Genomic DNA, 18,459 nt, shown 5'->3' on the forward strand with positions numbered 1-18,459 from the left:
CTCAGAACCTGAGGTACTGCTTTGCAAGGTGACTATCAGGGGAGGTATGGTCTCTTACCCCACCCCCCACCCCCCCCAACTGTTGGAGTCTTTCCTGGAGCCTATCCCTACTAAGACTTGAAGGGATGCTGAAGATCTTAGCAGTTAACTACATCTGAGACTGACAGCAAGGAAAAGGGACAAGATGTATTCTGGAGACTATATGTTTTTTTGTTCAATGGCTGATACAGAGACTTCCAGTCAGTATACTGTACACCTCAGTACCTGGGCACTGTCCTTGCTTTAGCTTTTCCCCCTCAAGGCTGGCCCTCTAGCAATCACTTAAGACACTGTGGCTTTTTGGTGGTTAATTGGAGATATGAATGTCAGACTTTCCTGCATACACTAGCTTTGAACCTTGATCCTCAGGTCTCAGCACCCTGAGTGGGATTACAGGTGTGAACCACAAGCACATGGCATGTTCTTTTCAATCTGGTCTCCTCAGACAAAAATCTCCAAAGCAAAAAGGTCAGGGCAGAGTTTGCTTCTGGAGACTGTAGACTGGATCGTTTTTCCTAAGACAGACGTTTAAGAAGAGGATGAGTGTGAAAGAAGAAAAGGAGAGGGAGGGACCTGGACTCCTTCAAAGGTAATTCTTTGAAGTTGGGTGTTCTGACTGAAATCTAGTTAAGGCTGTAATACTAAGGCTGTAATATCTACTTAGCTGTGTTTAGCGAGGGAGAATGGCTTTATTTTTTTGGGGGGGGGGGGTCCGGTCGTGGGACCTGAACTCTGGGCCTGGGTGCTGTCCCTCAGCTCTTCAGCTCAAGGCTAGCGCTCTACCACTTGAGCCACAGCGCCACTTCCGGCTTTTTTCTTTTTGCTTATGTGGTGCTGAGGAATCGAACCCAGGGCCTCAGGCATGCAAGGCAAGCGCTCTACTACTGAGCTACCTTCCCAGCCCCCGCTTTTTTTTTTTTTTTTTTTTTTAAAGAAACAGGACTCAGATTGTTTCTTAGATTCTTTTCTACTGCTTCCTTTCATCTGAATAGCTGTGGACAATTTAGTCTTAGAACATAAATAGTATTATTGCCATTAATACAATTTTCTTTCTTCTCCATTCACTTTACTAGACTAGGCAAAGGGAGCTTATTATATAGTTCGATTGTTTTCTTTCTGTGCTACCTTAAAAGGCCACATTAAATTATAATATTCTGTATTTTAAACTGGAAAAGGAGATGAACTGATATCTACATGTATTCATGGTCTATAAATTCAGATACTGCATATAATAAGCAATAATTATGACTTCCCTGGCTTTGAAAATCTTGACTCAATATTGTGGTTCAACAAATAATGATTTTTTATGGCTTTTAAAACAATTCAACTGATGAGTAGATGTACAGGTTTTAATTTTTAATAAGCCCATGCGTGGTGCATGCCTGTAATTAGAGCTACTTAGGAAGCTGAAGTAGCAGAATCTCTTAAACCCAGGAATTTGAGAACAGTCTAGGCAACATAGGCAGGCTTCAGCTTTCAAAATATCTAAAACTTTGACCTTAGAATTAACAAGAGCAGAGGGAACAGAAAGTACTTTCTTACAGTTACATTGCTATGTGTAATAATTTTTTTGTCATTCTAAGGATTGAGCTCCAGACTTTGCATGTGCTATGCAAGTGCATTTGAGCTACACCCACAGCCACTGTATTTTTAAATCCTCTATGTCCTATATATGCTGTCTAATTACTAATAAATTATATTAAAATGTAAACAGATCTGGTTATAATAGTTCATACCTATAATCCCAGCATATGTGAAGCTGGGATAGGAGCTACAGAGCAAGTTCAAGACCAGCCTGGCCTGTAACACAAGACTTGCCCCCCCAAAAAAAGAAAGTAAACAATGCATTTAGGTAAAGACAACTTTCTGTAATGCAACTTGAATGCTAATATAATCATCTTAACTGAAAACATTACTTGATTAGCACTTCTTTCCCAATACTGATCCCCAGTGCTCAGCTAGCTTTGGCTATGGAATTAATTCCCATAATAAGGATGACAGCTGAATTCTTTACTAGAGATTTGTAAAACCCAAAAGTCTTATTAAAACTGACTCTACCCCAACTCCAAATTATAATTCAAAGACTGTCTTTTCTGCTTGCCAGCAATTACCTGGCATTTTAGCAGCAATTATTACTATTATCACATGTACTTGTTGTAGCTAGTAGTTAACCTCCTACTCAAACATTTTGTATTTCATTAATTTGTATGAAATCAAGTTGACTTTCAGGATAGATCTGAAAGAGAGACAAAGAGTACAGGAGCTGTGTAGCGACCGTCTACTCGACCAGCGAGAAAGAACGACCACCACACCAGGAGTCTTCTCAGATCACGCTTTATTGGAGAGCCTTTTAGTTGTAGGAGAGCTTGGGCGCGAGAGAGCGTGCACCCGAAACATGGCCACTTATATAGGGAATAGGAACACGGGTCTTTCTATCATTGGTCGTCTGCCTTTCACAGTCACCAGGTGCCACGGGATTGGCTGGGGACTCTACATGGCTCGCGCATGCGCAAAGCCCAGGACCCGCCGTCCCGCCAAGCACCGCCTGAAAGGGAGTGGTTACCTCAAAGCTGCAAGGGAGTGGGCGCCATCTTGTAATGGCGTTTACCCTGGCTCCCTACAGAGCTGGTGCCCAGGCCTGTCATCCTAGGCTCATGACTACAATTCTAGCTCTCAGGAGGCTGAGGTCTGAAGATCATGGTTCAAAGCCAGTGCTGGTAGGAAAGTCTTCGAGACTTTTATCTCCAATTAACCACCAAGACTCCAGAAGTTGCACTAGTGCTCAAGTAGTGGAGCACCAGTCGTTAGTGAAAAAGCTGATGTATAGCCAACAGGTTCTGAAAGCAAGCCCTAGTACATACACACACACACACACACACACACACACACACACAGAACAAAGCTTCTTCAAAGATTCAAAATGTATTTGATGAGACATGTTGATATGCATCATGAAAATGAGCTATTATTTACTGGTTATGCATTTTTAGTCATGTATTTTTAATTACTCATGTCATGCCATTTTTTTCTGCGCATCTCCAGGAATTGCTTATATCCGTTAACTCCATATATCATTTAGTATAGTGAAAATATTTCATTAAATCCTATCATCAGTGAATTGCAGCATATTTATAAATGTGTATTTCATTGCCTTATTTTATTGTTTGTCCAGAAATTAATACCAATGATGGTCACAACAAAGTGTTAGTTCCCATTCTAAAACTTGGATTTTTGTTAGATACAAAGTTTTCATGCAAAAATAAAAAAATATCTAACTCAAGGATATGTACAGACTTACTATTACTTTTTTATTATTATCAGAACTTCCAATCCTAAAGAATACATATCTATATGTATGTATGTATGTATATATATATATATATATATATATACATATATATATATTACCCTTGTGAAAATTCTATTTGGGTAGAAGGAATCTTAAACTCATCTATACACTTTTTTCCTTCCCCTTTCTTCTGTCTTTCTCTTCTTTCCTCCCTCCCTCCGTCCCTTTCTTTTCCCTTTCTCTTTCCTTCTTTCTTTTTCTCCTTTATTTTGATTGTTATTGTGGAGATAATATACAGAGGGGTTACCGTTACATGAATCAGGTAATGCATACAATTCTTTTTGATCCATGTCTCCCTTCCCCTTGCTCTCTCCCAATTTTTCCCTCCCATCCTCACCCACAAGATGTATAGTGCATGTTCCACATAGTATCTAGTGAGTATTGTTGTATTTGTTCACCCTTAGTTCCACCTTTTCTGTGACTCCCCCCTCCCTCTGCTTTACTCTCCCAAATATAAACAGGACAAATGGAAAAGAAAACAAAAAATAACAACAGCAATTAAAAATATCTCATTTCCTTTTCTTGGAGTTCATTTTACAAAATATTATTTTATATGAACATAGCTATTGAGTCTTTGTCAACTACCGCTATGCATGTCCTCCTTTGGTCTCAGTGTGTGAATGTCTAGAGTTTTCCCAAACCCTGTGTGTCAAAAATAGACCCCATTTTTTTTGTTTGAGGAATATATTGTATATAAAGGAAACAAGTTTATATATGATTTATATATAGGAATACTCTCTATATATGCCAACAGGATTAATATACTTATTTGTTTGTTTGTTTTTTGTTGATTGGGGGCCCTGAGCTCTGGGCCTGGGCACTGTCCCTCAGCTCTTCAGCTCAAGGCTAGTGCTTTACCACTTGAGCCACAGCGCCACTTTCAGCTTTTTCTGCTTATGTGGTACTGAGGAATCGAACCCAGGGCCTCATGCATGCAAGGCAAGCACTCTACCACTGAGCCAGCTTCCCAGCCTCAATATATTTATTTTTAAAACAGTTCTTCCAAGTCAATAAAGAGAAAAGAAATAATACATCGAGAACATGAACAAATGATTTGTTCAATCAATTTACAATTGGAATCAATATTTGAAAAGATGGTATAACCTACTTTTGCCAAAGAAATGCAAATTAAAACAACAGTAAACCCCCTATTAGAGGAGTCAGGGTTAAAGAATGAAAGTTTCTAGCACTGGCTGGGATATGGGAAGGTAAATTTTCTCATATACTATTGATAGAAGCTAATTGGTACAATCTATTTAGAAGGCAAATTTAACAATATTGATCCAACTTAAATGGACATAAATGCCCTTTGACCCCACAATTCTAATTCTACAGACATTCTGGCTCACATACAGAGAAAAATATTTTTCTTAGATTGTGATATACATCTTATTTTGTAGAATTCTTCTGCCATATTGAAATTTAAACTCTGCAGTTCACATTTGCATTATAGTATTATTTTGTGAGAGCAAAAAATCAGAAAATATCTGGCTGAGTGTTTGTGGCTCATACCAGTAGCACTAGCCACTCAAGAAGCTGAGATCCAGAGAATCTCAGTTCAAAGCCAGACTGCACAGGACAGTCTGTGAAACTACATCTCCAAAATAACTAAGCAAAAGACAAGCTGGAGATGTGGCTTAATGGGTGAACTGTCAGCCTCACAAACAAGCAAGTTTGAGCTCTTGAGTTCAAAACCCCAGTGCCAGTAAAAACTAAAAGCAAAAACAAAAAACACAGATATCTTCCTAAACATTCCTGCTATTTTGGCAGTAGGAACTTCATTACAGTATGTATTGTCAGCCACCTGGCATCAGATCCATTTTTTAAATTTTTATTAATTTTATTATGAAGTAGTTGTTAAAATATAGTTTCATAAGTCAGGTTATGAGTACAGTGCATCTTGATGTCACCCTTTCTATCATTCTCCCCCATTTTACCTTTCCAATCCCTACCCTCTTTATATAGTTCAGTATTTACATCGTGCATGATGAATATAATGATTACATTTGTTCAACTTTGCTCTCTCCATTTGTGTGTCCCTCAGTTTTCATTCCCCCTGCTCCCAATATGTTTCCACTTCCAGGTAAGCAGTTTGTTAAACAGCTCCAAATTTCAAGGCTGCATACAAAACCGTTATTTAAGAAACATTTTCTAATTTCCTCAATTAACTGAAAATATATCTGGATTTTAGCCAGCATTTTCTTTGGCTGTCGTAGAGTTTATCTTATTTAACATTATGGCTGATCATCAGTGGATTTTTGTTTTCTTCCTGTATATTACTGCAGTCTGTGTAAGGTTCTTTCTCATTTATGCACCTTCTGTAGCTATCTCTAGAATAGGTGAAAATGTATTATGCTCTTTATGTAAAGTACAATACTTTGATTGTTGAGTGGGTAAAATGTTCACATATAATAATAACCAGTTCTGGTCTTATAGATAAACTCACCAAGCTTCCTCGTTCAGTCAGAAAAATCTATTAAATTCCAAAAAGGACACATACATATCCCTGTGCATACAAATTTATGACTCATTATTGCTATAAAAAAAAAAAAAAGCAAGTATATGTGGCTGGGCACCCATTCATGCCTATAATCCAAGCTACTCAAGTGGCTGAGATCTAAGGTTCGCAGTTCAGAACCAGCTGGAAATTAAAACTTCTTACTCTTTCTCTTTCTTCCTTTTGAGGTGATGGTCCCACACCACTGTCTCTGTAGGTCTCAGTGAGTGGAAAGGCTTCTTGCCTCCAAATCTACACACAAACCTGTCAAAGCCCCACCCAAAGAAAGTACACTACATGCTACTGCCACCTGGTGGTTACATCTTTTTCCCTCATCAGCTGCCAGCTGCTTGAATGTGCTGCAATGCTATGGATTAAATAAATAAATGAATGAATAAATAAATAAATAAATAAATAAAATATTGTGGATACAAGAAAGGAAATGCCATGTGTTTAAGTTACCCCCTCCTTTGTTTTCCCCTACCATCCCTTCCCTCCCCACTTCACCAAGTCCTCCCTCCCCCCACAAATTCATTTCTTAAAGGTAATACTTCGAAAAAAATTAGGACCCACAAATTGTAAATCCAGAATTTATACTAAGAAAATCATCATAAGTAGCCTCAAAATTTTACTCATAGGATTTTTGTTATAAAATTAAAATAATCTATAACTATTCATTACTCTATATTATGCAGCCATGTAAAAATATAGTAAAAATCAACATATAGAAACATTCATAATAGCATGATCCCATAATTCCAGGTTTACTATTAAAATGATGAGTTTCTCATGTAGAAATTTTCTGGAATGAATCTTTATCATTAGTAGAAAAGACATTCTTCTAGCACTGTGAGTTATTTTGGCTCTCAAGTTCAAGAGACTTCATGTAGAACAAATTAATTTTTTTCTAAAGCTAGCAGAACAGTTGCAAAAATAAAAGAAGTGGAGCATCTACCACTGAGGCTAGAGGGAGGAAAAGTAAGCTAGTGAGTTAAAGAGAGTATGGTGGTTGCTCTACTTAATCCTCTGGGAAAAATAATACAAAATCTTACATACTCAGTCAAAAAAAAGTTCAATTAAGTAGTGATGAAGTAATATGCACTTTATAAATAAGATTTGGAAATAAGGCAATACTCTATTTAAGATGATTAAAATATGTTTATTACCCCTCTGCTTATTTTGAACACAATAAATATTTAATATCACAATAAGAAGATATTCAAACATGTTTAGGTTTCTCCATTTCACAGGAAGTGGAGAACAACCACAGAAAAGGTAGAAATTTGTTTTACTGGTTAGACAAGAAAAATAGAAAATAATCAATATAGAAAGTTCTAGAATCCTGATTTAATTCTTAATTATTGCAAGCAAAGGCCAGAAAAGTAGTGAAGCAGAGACATTCCCATTCCCCAACCACCCCATATCACTGGAAGAACTGGGAAGTGAACTAATCTAGAACTTTTTCAGGCCAGGATGAATGTGTAGGGCTTGACTTCCAAATATGTGACTGCACAATACTCCATCCCTAAGAATAAAACACAGTAGCATATCCAGTATCTATCATCTGTCAGTCCAACTATAGTAAGTATTCCTTTGTGGTCAGTAAAGTGCAACTAAAATGAGCAAATTAATCATCTGCAGTGCAGGCAACCAGTGGCTCATGCCTGGAATACTAGCTACTCAGGATGCTGAGATCTGAGGATGATGGTACCAAGCCAACTCCAGCAGGAAAAGTCTGTAAGACTCGTACCTCCAATCAACCACCCAAAACCTGGAAGTGGAGTTGTGGCTCCCCTGGTAGAGTGCTGTCCTTGGTCAAAAAAAAGCTAAAGGACAAGTGCCCCGGCCAAGTTCAAGCCTCAGCACCAGGACACACTTACAAAATAATCCATAGCAATGTATTCCAAGGGTGCTTCTGGGTATAATTTCTAGTTAAATATTGATCTAGATTACTGGTCAGAATGAATTTGTTGCTGATGGTGGTAGGAGATGAGACCTTGGAAGGTGATTAGGTCATGTGGGAAGTGTCCTTGTAGAAGAGAACTTAGATTACTACCAAACCCTTTCTGCCACTTGAGAATAGTGCAAATATTTATAGAGTAAATGCATTATCCATATGATTAATCTTTGAGTACAAGAAAATAAAATGCCAGAGGCCCTTTCAACAGAGACCACTAAAGTAACTCAGTAGGACTAATTTACATGGGTCCAACAGGTATCCCAAAAAATGATGGGCCCTGTGCAGAGAGCTCAGCAAGCTGACTAGCTTACTTATCAACCTGTGAGTTGGCTAGAGCTCTGGGAGAAAATTCTGTAAGACTGAGGAAAGAGCTGCTGTCTAGAAAGGCCCAGATCGAACACAGCTCAGACACCTATGTAAACTCAGGTAACATCTGTTAGACTTGCACCTCTTCTGATGCTCAGTTAAAAAGATGGTTAGCCTTTATGTATTTTGATACATTTAGTATCAGATGCTTACTGAAATCAAGGAAATAGAATTTCTTTGCACATGTAATATTAAATTTTAAAGGAAAATATATCTTTTGGCTCCCAGGCAGTTGTTATGGTTAAGGGTTCATATGCTCAATACTTGATTTCTTGGGCCCTTCAGCCCTACTTGGTCATTCTCTGTGGTACCCAGAGTATGAAGATGGATGGATGATTGACATCTTTCTGTGGAATGAGAAAAGCAATTATTTATTTCTCAAAACTAAGAAACCAAGAGATGAGTGTTTGTTAATGTATCTCTTTTAACTTAGAATGTCGTATACAATAATTTATCACTGAAGCATTTGAAGTAAGCAGATGGCATAATTTTTCTTTGAAATGAAGAGGTTGAACACCTGTCCTGAATAAGGATGAGGTGTGTTTTGTTTTGTTTTGTTTGTAATCAAATCCTGGTTTCTCCCAAATTGGTCTCCTTTCACTATGATATAAGGGCCATTAATTAGTATGAAGCTTGGTATGATAATGAAATATTTCAGGATTAATTAGATATGAAACCAGTCTTCTCAACTCTTCTAAGTCTGATGCTATTCTCCCAGCACAGTTTGTTGAAATATGCCACCTGCTCTAACTCATTAGTCTCGCCGATAAATTCAATGCTGACAGAGCTATTTAATTCTGTGTTATTACTCAGCCAGTGTCTAAGGATTATAAGACCTTTATGGAAAATTATATATATTTATCTGTCAAGCTCTGGGTGGCCAAATTTATGACTCATGAGAACATGCAATCTTCAACAATGAGAATATGGAAAATCTGATTAAATTTTAATAAAACTGCCAAATCAATGAGATTGATCCTTTTAAAGATAATTTCCCTTGCCAGATTTTAGGAGTGACATAAAACTCATTTTCAGACATTTATCTGCAAAAGCTTTTCAGATCTACTCACATTATGAAACTCAAGGAAAAATAGCTCAGTAAATTCAGAGAATTCGGAGATGTTATTGTTGTTTCTGGTGTTATTTTTTTTTACTAAGAAAAGACACCAGGTTTCAAATATATTATCTAAATTTGCTTTAGAAATAGAATAAAGCTGGGTGCCAGTGGTTTATACCTATAATCCTCAGGAGGCTGAGATCTGAAGAACATGGTTTGAAGTCAACCCAGGCTGGAAAGTCAGTATGACTCATGTCCAATTAACCACCAAAAAAAAAAAACAAAACAGAAGTAGAACTGTGACTCAAGTGGTAGAATTAGCCTTGAACAAAAGAGTTCTGGGACATTGCCCAGGCCCTGAGTTCAAGCCCTAGAATTGATGAGAGAGAGTGATAGAGAGACAAAGACAGGCAGAGACAGAGAGAGAAAGTGAGAGACAGCAGGAAAGATAGAAAAGGAAGAAATTAAGGCCAGGTACCATTCATTTTAAACCCTTAAAATAAGAGTTAAGGGATCGAGTTTGGGATTAAGAGTTAGACTGAGTAAGCCTGGATAAGACATACTCAAAATATAATAGTAGCACTGTAGTGTCTTTGTTAAGTCTACTATTAGACTATCTTCTCTGGAAACTGATGAACTCATAGAAAGACCTGTAATTTCTTTTTTCTTGGTAGGGACTTGAATTCCAGTACCTAATGCTCTTGCTCATGGGCTGGTGCTCTGTCAATTGAGCTATGTACGCCTCCAAGCCCAAGCCTAAGTATTTACATGAAAAGTGGTCCATTTTCGCTCATTGAGCAGTGATGTTCAAAACTGAATGTTATCACCTAATAAACAACTCATTTTTTCTCATTCTTTTGGTAAGAACTGAATTTATATGCAGCATCAGAAGTGAGACATTAAATGAGCTGATACCAAGTGGGCCTTTAAGAAACCACCAGCTCATTTTTACCCTAATTCTTTTTCAAGGAAAATATATATTAGCCAAATGTAGTTTAACAGTTCCAGTTCCACAGCAAACTACCCTCAACGTACATGTTATTAGAGCCAATTCCCTTTAACAATATATTAAAGTGACAGTTTTTAGTATGCTTCAATTTAACAAAATTTACTAAGGATCAAATTACAGTAGTAGTTTTATCTGTCATATCTTTATTATTCCTAAAGTACAATTCCTTTCAGAATTTCATTACTTTTATCATGTATAAAATGATTTTTCATTTCTTGGCCAAAATTGCTAAGAAAATTATAACCAGCCTTTGTGTGGTTTTAAAAATCATAACTCCAGAATTTGTTACATATTAATATGAAATAGTCCAGCAGCTATATCTACTGTTACTACTTTTTTTTTTATCAGTGATATCGCACTCGTGGAATAATTAACTGTTCTCACACACACACACACACACACACACACACACACACACACACACACACACACATCTCCACAATGGTAAAAGGGACCTTTTATTTGAATGATTGATTATTCTGTAGTAAAAACAGAGTTAGAACCAAGGTGTTCAGCAAATATTAGTGCAGTAGAAAAAACCTATTTTTTTTGGCTTGACGCTGAAACCTGATAAGAGTTTTTCTTCTATTCAATATATTGGCTATATAGCTTTACTTCCTATTGGAAATCCAGTTTTACAATTCACTTACCATATTATGATTTGTGATAGATGGGAAAGTTTAAGTACTTTAAATAAATGTATGGCTTTCTACAAATAAATTAAATCAAGGAGATTTAATAAAGAGTAAACAGTACATACCTGTAATTTCAGCTACTCATATGATGGAACCTGGAGAATCTCAAATTTGAAGCTAGCTCAGGCAAAAAGACAGTGAGATACTATTTTTTTTTAAGTACAGGAATATAACTCAAGTACTAGAGCTCTTGCCCAGAATGCATGAGGCCTGAGACCATAGGTTCAATTTCTATAAGAGAGACAGACAGAAAGAGATAGAGACAGAGAGAGAGAGAGTTAACAAGCATATATTACAGAGAGCAGACAGGCCCTTAACCTGTTATGTTAATAACAAGAAGCTCATATTTAAATGAGCATATTTCCAAAGTTGTGAAGAATGTTAGTACTTGATCAATATCTCACCCCTTTTCTTCTCCCTCTGTTCTTAACCTTAGAGTCCATCTTCTCAGTAAATTCTAGGACAGTATGCCCTTGGTGAACAGCAGGTACCAGATTGTTCTATCTGTTCTGGTTCCAATTACAAATTAATTACTTGGTTTTTAGTTTTATTAATTAGCCTTCCTTTGGGCTTGAATAAATCAACTCCCCCTGATTTCATGAACTTCAATTGAACTGTAAATATTTGTGTATAGAGGGGGAGGGGTTACAAGCCTAACCAAGTTGATGACCACATCTCACATCTCTGACAGCAAATTTTTTGTGTGTGACATTGGAATTATTATCTAAGAAACAACTGGCTTATGTCTTAATGAGAAAACCTCTCAGCTATATTCAACTATACAGCACAGAGAAAGCCTGTTAAGTGCTTCTCTGAGCTTCTATGTCTAAGGTACTGTGCTCAAATTTGCTCAGTTGGACCATTCGGTTGCATTTTACCTAACCAACCAATGGCTACAAGTCATAACTTACTAGAAAAATTTTTCAAGTACATAGCTTGGATCTATGGATTTTGACAGTTAAAAAATAGAACCAGATTTATCTTGATAATTTCTGTTCATTAGCACAGTCTGTGATGCTGTGCATTAACATTCCACAGTTTAAACAAATGTTTATAAATCAGGGTGATTTTTGTCTTTTCTTTTCTTTTTCTTGTTCTTCCTTTTTCCTGTCTTCCTCTCCCCTTTTCTCTTTCCTTCCTTCCCTCCTTCCTTCCGTCCTTTCCTGCTTTCTTTCTTTCTTCTTTTTCTTCTTAACATGAGGGCTTGCCTATTGCCCAGGCTAGATTCTAGCTTCTACACTTGGACAGCTCCCCTGACTCATACCATAGCCTCCTGTGTAATTAGAACTGTAAGGAAGTACCACCATTCCTGACTCATAAAGCATTTTTTAATATAGTAAATATCCTTCCCAACTAACAATTATGGGGGGATATAATATTTGGACTGCAATATTTTTTGTCTTATTTACTTTTTTGACAGTGTCACTAAATTTCCCAGGCTATCCTTGAACTTGGATCCTCCTGTTTTAATCTAATTAGCTGGGATTATAGATGTGCACCACAATTCTAAGCTACATTAACCCATAAATAACCTCGATATTGTCATTGTATCAAAAGCAGACTTTTTAAACAGTTGAAGCAATTTAAAATCTTATCAGTTTTTCTAAAGAAGCTGTAACCTTCATGTGCAAAATTACTTGTGCTAAATTCACACATCTTCTCAGTTCTATTAGAAGGTCTACACAGTACCCATTAATTATCAGCTTCAAACTGTACACGAAGCTTGTCACTTCTCAAGGTTGTAAATGAGCATGGTATTCTGTAAAAACCAATGTTTAAAACAAGTAAGTACCTTAATTGTTTTTCATCCTAAAATAATCCCTATCATTTTTTTAAAATTTCACAACTGTAGTATTAATTAGGAAATACCAACTGAACAGTCATTCTGTACTTCACTCTCCTTTCTCAATCTACAAATGGTTTTCAACACCCACTCTGGGACATGTCACTTTGGCCCACCCTGGGCCACCATCTACCCTCCCTGTGTTTCCAAATGGAGTTGATTGCTGTTGATTATCGACTGTTAATATATTGCAATAATGAGAAACAATTTTTTTCTTTTTTTTTAATTGTGAAAATACCATACAGACGGGTTACAATTACATGAGCAAGGTAATGAGTACATTTCATATCAAGCATTGTTGCCTCCTCCTTTGTTTCCCCTTCCCATCCCTTCCCATCCCCCCCTTGCCACCTCCCCACACCAAAGTTGTAAAGTTCGTTTTTTGACATAATGTGTTGTACATCTCATTGTTGCAATGGGCTCACCTGTAAGAGAAACAATTTTTTCTTGAATATCTAGTCATGTTGAACTTTAAATAGAAGCCATAGGATATTTCTCAAATAATATCTCAAACCTCAGTTATTTCTCCCTTGTCTCTGATATTACTTGTATGCACATGCATGCACGTGCGCACACACATACACACACACATGGTGTGGTTGTGGAGAAGAAGATGGTGTCACCATGGGCAATGAGCAGATCCAAGTTGTCCATACTGGACAACTTGTCTAGGCAACTTGTCTATCCTTTATTATTTTTTAAATTATCTTTAAGTAGTTGTACAAATATTCATGAATATATCCTGATCAATGTCACCCCTTCCATAATTCTCCTCCATCTGTCCCAATCCCACCAATCTATACAAGTTTAGTGTCGTTTTTTGTTTTGTTCTTGTGCAGGTACTGGGGCTTGATTTCAGCGTTTGAGCACTGTCCTACAGTGCTAGTGCTAGTGCTGTACCAGGTGAACCAAACCTCCACTTCCCGCTTTGCAGTAATTAGTTGGAGATAATCTCACCAACTTTCCTACTGGGGCAGCCTTTGAACCACAAGCATCAGATCTTAGCCTCCTGAGTAGCTAGGATTACAGGTGTGAGCTACTTGCACCTAGATTAATCTGTCTTTTTAAAGCCAGGATGATAATCTTCCTTGGTTATTCCTAATAAGAATTCAAGAGAATCTCCAGAGGAAAGGAAATACTATACAATCAATATTCAGATATGAGATCATAAAAATTCTTTGAGTAGAGAATAAAGACACAGAGATTTGTGTTTGAGAAAGATACATAATGTCAAGATGGCTGAATAGCTTGGCTATAGCTCTGATAGCTCGGATAACCCTGAGACAGGAGAAACTACTACTATTAAAATAGGTGGGGAGGGAAGGGATGGTAGGGGAAAATCAAAGGAGGGGGTAACAATGCTCGATAGGAAATGGACTCATTACCTCACTCACGTAGCTGTAACCCCTCTGTACAGTATCTTTACAATACATACATACATACATACATACATACATACATGCATGCATGCATACATAGTCCTGCAGAGAAATAAAGGAAAGCCTGATGTTAAGCCATTTACCATGAGAGGGCAACAAAGATAACTGACCAAGAAAAGGTCATTGGATAACCCAGTTCCCAAGGGGTTTCAAATGCTCTTCAGAAAAGATGGATGCTAGTAGAAAATTTAGTGTTCCTTAAAGAAAAATATCAGAGGCCTGGCACAGTGGTACATTGCCTGTGATTCCAACACTCGGACAGAGGCAGGAGGACCTCCAGTTCAAGGCCTTTCTGGGCTACTGAGTGAGACATCTATGATAATTTTTGAGCAGAGACACCTGCTTAACCCAAACATTCCTAATTCTGGATCCTTTGGGGGATGCATATTAAAATGATTCAACTTTCTGTGCAATATTGTTTGAAAAACCATCATGAATAATATGTTGAGATCTGAGAGGTAGAGTTCTGCTTTTAAGAAGAACGTATTTTCCATACTATGCAAATGTCAACATTCAGCCTGGTTTTGAACCCTGATCCTTAGACCTCAGCCTCCTAAGTAGCTAGAATTATAAGCATGAGTCACAGTTGCCCAATCTCAATTAAGGATCTTGAGTTGGAGAGACTACTTCAATTTTTTTCTTTTTCCTTTTTTTCTTCTCTTTCTTTTCTGTTTAAACCATGAGGCAGTAGGTCTTACACAGCAGTCTTTTCCTTGAAAGTGGCAAAAAGTTCTCACAAAATTATATTTTAAAACTGTTCTTCCCAAATTCACAGCTGAAAAGGAAAATTTCTACTTTTTCAGTTGTCCAATGTAAGCACATTGGGTTTAAACAACTTACCTACTTTTTGACCATTTTCATGCCTTATGAAGGATAAAAAATATTTTTGAGAGACTTCAAATGGGACCCAGATACTATTCTGCCACTCTAAAACCTTATTTTATGCAGAAATTGTCTTATTTTGCTAAAATATAAACAACCATAACATAACCCACGTTGAGTCTCTCACTACCTGGGCCCATTTTCACTTCCAATAAATCCAAATGTCATAATCATAGATTTGCCTTTTGCTGAAAGTCCCACAGCTCATTTCTAATTCATAACTGCTGAGACTGAAAGAAAATTGAATTTTCTGCAAGAAAGATTATACAATTAATTTCCTTAATCACAATGCTCTATGATTCACATAAGCCAACATTAACAGATTACATATATTGGAATTGCACAATTCTACTGATTACTCAGTCTTCCTCATGGAGTTTCAGAGAGGAACAAGAAGAGGTAGCAGTCAGCTCTATTCTGGGAGGGCAACTGGCATTACAATTTAAAGAATGAAATTCTTTTTATTTCATAAGACTTCACCTATGAACTCTCGTGGGGATAGTTGTGGGAAGTTATATTGAAGAGCCAGAGAAATTCCCTAAGAAAAGTAGGGAGCCAGGTACCAGTGCTTTATTCTTGTAATCCTAGCTCCTCAAGAGGCTGGGATTTGAGGATCATGCCAGCCTGGACAAGGAAGTCTGTAAGACTCTTAACTCAAATTACCCACCAAAAAGCCAGAAGTGTAACTGTAGATCAAGTGGTAGAACACCAGCATTGAGTGGAAAAAGCTAAGGGATAGCCTCAGGATGCATGCACATGCACATACACATGCACATGCAACTCCCCCCCCCACACACATACGAATGAATGAACAAACGAAAGAAAGAAAGGAAGAAAGAGAGAGAAAGAAAGAAAGAAAGAAAGAAAGAAAGAAAGAAAGAAAGAAAGAAAGAAAGAAAGAAAGAAAGAAAGAAAAAGAAAGAAAGAAAAAAGAAAGGAAGAAAGAAGAAAGGAAGGAAGAGAGAGAGAAAAAGAAAGAAAGAAAGAAAGAAGAAAGGAAGGAAGGAAGGAAGGAAGGAAGGAAGGAAGAAAGAGAGAAAAAAGGAAGAAAGAAAGAAAGAAAGAAAGAAAGAAAGAAAGAAAGAAAGAAAGGAAGGAAGGAAGGAAGGAAGGAAGGAAGGAGAGAAAGAAAGAAAGAAAGAAAGAAAGAAAGAAAGAAAGAAAGAAAGAAAGAAAGAAAGAAAGAAAGTCTGGATTAAGAATAAGAGGTGGTCTTTTGGGCTATCTTTGAACAACTTCAGCAAACTAGAATTTTAGGAAGCTCTGTGTCAAAAATACTTAAAACACAGACCAAACATAAGCTTAACATAAAAAACCTGAAAGCTGCTACTCTTATGTGTTTTCCAGTACTTATGGAATACATTCATTTATGCAGGAACAGGAACTAATATGTCTACTAATAATATGTCTACATGGAACCAGTGTGATTTACTCCTGTGGAATCAACATTAAACAAATATTTGAGATGTCAGCATGCATGGGATAGTTTATCAAGCCAAGAATGCTTTCATGATTAACAGATTTTTCTTCTGACAGTAATTCCATCTCCCTAGGAGCATATAACAGCTGGTTAGTTGTTAGTAATAAAAAATCATATATGGTTTCACATGTTTCATAGCAACTAATTATATCCAAGGCTGCCTTGCAGCCTCACTGGTCTACGAGGGAAAAGAACAGACATTGAGACCAACAGTATTCTATCCTTGCCATGGAGATGTGTCACCAGCACAGGGGTGTAGTTGTTTCCAGCCAATAAATACCGTATCATAGCCTTCATTATAAATGGATTGTATTGTTTTTGTGTGTGCTTTTCTTGGAGCTTGAATTCAGGCCTTGGGGTGCTGTCCCTGAGTTTTCTTGCTCATGGCTGGCACTTTACCACTTGAGTTACTGCTCCACTTCTGGCCTTTTTTTTTTTTTTTTGGTGGTTATTGGATGTAAGAGTCTCATTGACTTTCCTGTCCCATAATCCTCAGATCTCAGCCTCCTGAGTAACTAGAACTACAGGCATGAGCCAACAGTGCCTGGCACCTGAGTTGAAGTTTTTGATTGACAATATATGATTATGTATGTATGTATGTATATATGTATGTATGTATGTGTATATATACAGACACATATATATGTATATATACATATATAGTGACCATATATATGTAATGTGACTATATATCATCTGGGCCAGGCCATATTCCTTGTCCACTGTGACATTACACGGCATTGGTGATTGTAACCCATCCTAAGATCAACTTAAAGTCTGACTATTCTAACATACTACACAGTACATACAGATATACTGCCTCATGGACAATGTTGAGTCATTTCTTTTTGTTTTCAAATGGTCATTAACCTATTAATTCAACAGAAAGTCTCTTAAAATTCAAAGCTGTGGAGGGAAGGCTTCTGCTTTCTGAGTGGTTGCAGATCTGAAAGTTGAGAAATGAGATGAAAATATCTGCATTACCAAATGATATTTTCATGATTTTTAGAAATGTTTACAAAATTATCAGTTAGGACTGGGAATGTGGCTTAGTGGTAGAGTGTTGCCTAGCATGCATGAAGCCCTGGGTTTTAAAAACTGTGAAATTAATTTCATTTTCTAAGTTCATAAATACTTAGCATATTCTGATGAAATTTCATGAACTCCTGACTTTAGTCGATTTTATATAACCATAGAAACTCCCGATATAGTTTCTAATTTTCCAAAAGGCTATCTTACATTTTTGGGCAAAATGAAAATTCATTCCTATATACTTTACATAATCACTAGTTATAGAAATAAATTTGCAACTAAGAAAAAAAGAACCCAGTGATTCCAGAAGTCTGTATCTCATCATTTATACAAAAATAAAAAGATGTATTATAGGTATTGGTGGTTTATAACAGTAATCCTATCTACTTGGAAAGTGAAGAGCAGGAAGATAGTGGTTCAAGACTAGCCTGGAGCCGGGCACCAGTGGCTCACACCTGTAATCTTCGCTATTCAGGAGGCTGAGATCTGAGGTAGAGGTTCAAAGCCAGCCCAGGCAGGAAAGTCCGTGAGACTCTTATGTATAATAAACCACTAGAAAACCAAAAGTGTTGCTGTGGCTCAAGTAGTAGAGCGCTCGCCTTGAGCTAAAGAGCACAGGGACAGCGCCCAAGCCCAGAGTTCAAGCCCCACAACCGACCAAAAAAAAAAAAAAAAAAAAGACTAGTCTGGGCAAAAAGTTCAGAAGACCCCTATCTTAAGATAAAAGCCGGATGTTATAGTATGTTCCTGCTATCCTTGCTACAGGAGGATTATGGCCTGGAGAAAAGAGTAAGACTATATCTCAAACCAG

This window comes from Dipodomys merriami, unplaced genomic scaffold (genome assembly GCF_024711535.1).
Source record: "Dipodomys merriami isolate MVZ:Mamm:240054 unplaced genomic scaffold, mDipMer1.0.p SCAF_6, whole genome shotgun sequence".
Lineage (NCBI taxonomy): Eukaryota > Metazoa > Chordata > Mammalia > Rodentia > Heteromyidae > Dipodomys > Dipodomys merriami.